The following is a 5,477-nucleotide window of genomic DNA, read 5'->3' on the forward strand; positions in this document are numbered from 1 at the left end:
TAAGTAGTGGGGTTTTTTTGTGTGGCAGTTACTACATTTTTTATTTTATGTATGGGTACACTGTGCTGTCTTCAGACAACACCAGAAGAGGGTATCAGATCCCATTACATATGGTTGTGAATCACTATGTAGTTGCTGAGAATTGAACTTGGAGCCTCTGGAAGAGCAGCCAGTGCTTTTAACTGCTGAACATCTCAAGCCCAGTAGTGGGTTTGTTTGTTTGTTTGTTTGTTTGTTTGTTTTGAGACAGGGTTTCTCTGTGTAGCCCTGGCTATCTTAGAACTCATTTTGGAGACCAGGCTGGCCTCAAACTCAGGGATCTGCCTTCCTTTGCCTCCTGAGTGCTGGGATTAAAAGCATGTGCCACTATGTCTGGCTTTATAAATAATGTTTTATTAAACTTGTTACTAATTTTCCTTTTCCAAGTCTGTTGGAGTCATTAGTGAAGGGAAGTATATTGCTGATATAAAAATTATTTAATTTTTTAATGAGCTTTTAAAAAAAACAATTTAGTTATTGGTGAGAATTTTCCTTGTGTCCTAATCTTCTTATTCATATTTTTTAAAGAGTGATTTATTTTTATTACTTTTAGCTGTACATATTTGTGGTTCTGTAAACATGAATGTAGGTGTCCACACAGTCCAGAAGAAGGTTTTGGATCCCTAAGAAGTAGAATTACAGGAAGTCGTGAGCCACCCGATGACAAGAGACCTGGGAATAAAACTGAGGTTCTCTCCAACAGCAGTACCTACTGTTAACAATTGAACCGGCTCTCTACCTCATCACAGATTTCAATCATTCTTTTTATTATTTAAGTTTTTTAAAGGGGGCATAGATATTCTGTCTAGTACCAGGGCCCTCGAAAGGTAGAAGTTTTAAGGTTGCCCCCCCCCCCCCAGACAAAAGTTTAAAGCAGAAGAAAGAAACTGGTCGGGCCCTGGAACTGCATGTTCCAGGAACTAGCTGACCACAGAATTGAGTAATTACACCAGCTGGTTCAGCAACTCTCTCCCAGGAACTAGCTGACCATAAAGTTAGATTAAAATCTTAAAGAACAATCTTGAGAAACAGGAAGCTTCTCCCAGGAACTGGCTGACCATAAAGTTAGATTACAATCTTGAGAAACAGGAAGCTTCTCCTTGTGATTTTTCACAGGTATTCTCAACATTTTTCAATGACGCCATCCCTACCCGCTTGGGTTGTGGTTTCTTCCTTTAAATACCCCTTCTCCCAGCTACTTGGGGCCGAATTCCTCTACCCCTGCGTGGGATAAGAGTCTCGACCCCAGTACACTGGTTCCTATCAATAAACCTCATGTGATTACAGCAAGGACTGTCTCTTGTGAGTTCTTGGGGGGTTGCGTCATCCCGAGACTTGAGTGAGGGTCTCCCAACTCTGGGGGTCTTTCACCTTCAAATTTGTAATCCTTCTGCCTCAGAATCCTGAGTTTTGAGGTTATGGGCATGCCCCTTCATGCCTGGCTCATTCATTTCTGATCCAGAGAGGCTTGTTTGGGGCAGGAAAGAAGAACCTTTCTATGCTGTCTGTGTAATTGCCACACACATGTGAGCATGACATTTTTTATTCTTGTATATTCTCAGTCATGGTACTTTTTGTGTTTTTTTAAAATCTATTTTTATTGTTTGTTTTATGGAGTTGAGAATGGAACCCATCTCTCTGAACATGATAGATAAGTGCTCTGCCACTGAACAGCCAGGGTCCAGCCCAGCATCACAGGGTAAACCGAGGCATACAGTGAAAGAGGAAGTGGTCAAAGCTGCTTTACCTTTTCCCAATTTCTGTCTTCTTTAAGGCTTTGCTATTTTGTGGCCCAAAGCAGCTGGCTTCTGGCAATTAACTCCTGCTGGTAGAGGCAGGGGATTAAGAAGGAAAAAAAAGCTTAGTTATTTGAGCTCTTTTCTCTCTGACTCAAGGGCTCCTCACTGACCAGGCTAGAGGCTCAGAGTTCATTAACTCTTCATGTGCCAGAAAGAAAAGGAAAGGGGAAAAGTCACACACACACACACACACACACACACACACACACACACACACTTTGCCTGGGCCCAATCACCTGTCTCATCAATTCCATAAGTGTTTATCCATACTTAAATCCATACACATATACCTATACACCTATGTATGGATATACCTGTAGACAGACAGAAATATACATATATACATTTGGTGGAAGAGACAGAGGCCCAAATGCCATACTTTATTTCTTCTCTCTGGCAATTTATACCTTCTTAGAGAAAAGTTCATTAAAAAGTTACATCATAGATAAAATGTTACACAGAAGGGCTGTGCCTCTCCAGAGTGCACCCATGGCAGTTATGCAGAATGGTGGGCCCTTCCCAGGAAACTCACTTGCTTACCATCGTCTTCCTAGATGGCTTCTGTCACTGAGCCACATCTTTAGCTTCTCCCCTCACCCCTTTTTGAGACAGTCTCACTATATACCCTGGCTGCCCTGTAAGTCACTATGTAGACCAGGTTGATCTTGAACTCCTAGAGATCTGCCTGCTTCTGCTTTCCATGTACTGGGATTAAAGGTGTACAGTGCTATTATTTTAATCCCTTGAGAATTATTGTGGCACACACACACACACACACACACACACACACACACACACACACACACACACGGAACCCAGTGTGTATTTGTGAGTGTGGACCCATGCTGGCCATGGTGCAATGTGGTCAGAGGATAGCTTTTGGATCTGGTATGGGATCTAGAGATTGGACTGAGGTCACCAGGCTGGTATGGTAAGCACTTTTTTTTAAAAATCAAAAAATTGCATTCATTTCTTTTGTGTGTGTGTTTGTGTTGTGTTGTTTATGTGGCACATATGTTTATATGTGTATTTGTATGTATATGTGTGTTTGTGTGTGATATGCGTGTATTTGGGTGTGTGGTGTGTGTTTATGTGTTTGCCATGTGTGCATGTGGAAGTCAGAGGACAACTTACAAGGAGTCGATTTTCTCCTTTATCTGCTGCTGAGACATCTACCCCTGCCCCATTGATGTCTGCTGGATGTTGCGGGCACCCAGTTTGATGATGTTTTCATATCTATCCTCTCTCTCTCTTTCTTTCTGTCTCTCTCCCCCCCCCCAATCCGTCCATCAATCCATCCTTGATGAACTTGGTCCAAGAATGGAGTCATGTGAGGAGAATTCTGAATGTTTGTAGGAAAGTTCCAAAAAAATAAAAAAAAAAAAGAAAAGAAAAAAGAAAAAGAAACAAGAGTCTTGTGACCTCAGTTTCTTCAAAATATGAAATTGTTCTAGGAATGTGCTTTTGAGCCCCTAAAAGAGCCTGAATTGTGATCAATCTGAAGCCAGTGGGAATATTACACCGCGAACCTCCAAGCACAGAAGACCCCCTCCCTTTCAGTAGGAGTAGAGTTAGTTTAGTTCCTGGAACAGCTATAAGCCAAACTGTCAGACAAAGCCACCTGTGACTCCCAAGTGACCCCCCCCCCCTTCCCCTTGACTTCCATACATCCCCATTAGAGTCTGTTCAGGGTCGTCTCCCCTTGATGTGGGATGACCCTGACATGTCAGAATTAAACTCCTCTGGCTTTTGCATTGATCATCGCCTCCGTGAGTCTCATTCAAGAGGTCCTGGAAGAGGTTCAATTCGGACCTCACATTTGGTATGTTGGCCAGGAAACTCACCTCTTGCGGGGACCCACAGGAGAGTGGTGAATCGGAGGAATGACAACTTGAATAAGATACCATGGTTGTTTTGTCTGTGTTTCCTTCTTTGTGTTCTGCTTTTGGTCTGGTTCATGCTTGCAAGAGTCAGGAGGGTGCAGTAACAGGACTTTGATCTGATGTGAGGCGGGCAAAGTCACCAGAATCTGTGTGCATCTTGCTTGCGGCAGGAGCAGATAACCTGAGTTATCCCATCCTTGGCAGGGACGGGCTGGTCTGTACTTAGCCCATGAAAAAAGGCACTTGGTCTGTATTTGGCACTTTTCATTCTTGTTTTGTTCTTAGACTTGGACTGAAGAAATGTTTGAATGTGGGACCGACTGTTGTCTCACCTTAATCTTATTCTGACTCGTTTAAAAAAGTTAGCATTAAGAACCCCTTAATGCACTTTGGAGTGTGGCCTGCTTTTGATGTTAAATGGCCACCCAGAGGGAGAACTTTTATCTCCCTAGGGTGTCAGCAGTAGAGGATAAATGTTTCAGAAGTTTTCCCTCCTCCCCCTTGTTAACTCTTCTTTGTCAACAGGAACAACAAAAGCTGACCCCAGCCAAGCAACCACCTCCATTCTTGTTGACAGTACCATCTTCAGTGCTGGAGAGATGGCTCAGCAGTTAAGAGCACTGACTGCTCTTCCAGAGGTTCTGAGTTCAGTTCCCAGTAGTCACTTGGTGACTTCCTTTCTTTTCCCCCTCAGGATCAGCTCCGGGTTTAACAGCTCACACTGGCTTATCCTCTCTTCCCTTCTCCTTCTGCCTAGTGCAGACACAGTGCAGACTGGCATCCAGGGTCCCTGACAGGAGAGACCCCAAGTAGGCATAGGTATCCATTAACAGAGTTTGCAATTGATACTCATTTTGTTCAGTAAATGGCTATCCTTGTCAAGAGAAATGTTTGCTCCCTGTCTGAATAAATGTGGTCTCTGAGTTGTTTAGAGGAAAAAGATTTATTTTATATAAAGAAAGGGGATGCCTCTGGTAGGCTCATGTTGAGGCATCTCTTCCCCTGAGGGACCAGCCACAGGATGGCATAATGTAGAATAAAGTTTCTTCAGGGCATGACACCTACTCCCCGAACAGTTATTACAGGTTCCCTTCAGCACAGACAGAGGCCAAGAAACTCGCTCCTGGCCCCACAGGGAACCCACCCAGATTGGGTCTTCAACGCAGTAGGGGGTAGGCAGCATCTCCAGTTTTGCCACTAGGCTCTGTAAGCAGGTCTCAACAATAATTCGGCCAATGTTTAGATATGATATTAAATCAGAGAAAACAGAGAACTCTAGTATGGGAGCCCTGGCTTTCATCAATTAGTTAGTGCCAAATCTTAGATAAAAGTTACAGATACAAGCTAATAAAAGATGCAGAGTGTATAGAAGAGTGCAGACTAGACAAGAAAAATTAATTAGAGCCCCTCTAGTCAACAAAGCCATGGATCCAGGAGAAAAGACTACATAGAAATGGCCAAAGCCTTATTTATCAAAGAAACTGGACTCAGTGACAGCAGATTGCCTGCATTTATTGTTGCCACAGCACTGTTTGGTAAAGATGCAGATAAATTAACTTTGGGACAAAAGTTGATCTTGACTACCCCTCCCCACTGCAGTTCTGATTGATGGCTCAGTAATGCCTACCTGCTTCATTATTAGACTTTACTAATCAACCCTGGCTGAGACATTTTCCAGCCACCTGTTTCCCTGAACCCTGTGACTCTCCCACCAGACCCTGACTTGGACTGTCCACTCCATCAATGTGACTAGGTC

Source organism: Rattus norvegicus, chromosome 8, assembly GCF_021556685.1.
Source record: "Rattus norvegicus strain SHRSP/BbbUtx chromosome 8, alternate assembly SHRSP_T2T, whole genome shotgun sequence".
Taxonomy (NCBI): domain Eukaryota; kingdom Metazoa; phylum Chordata; class Mammalia; order Rodentia; family Muridae; genus Rattus; species Rattus norvegicus.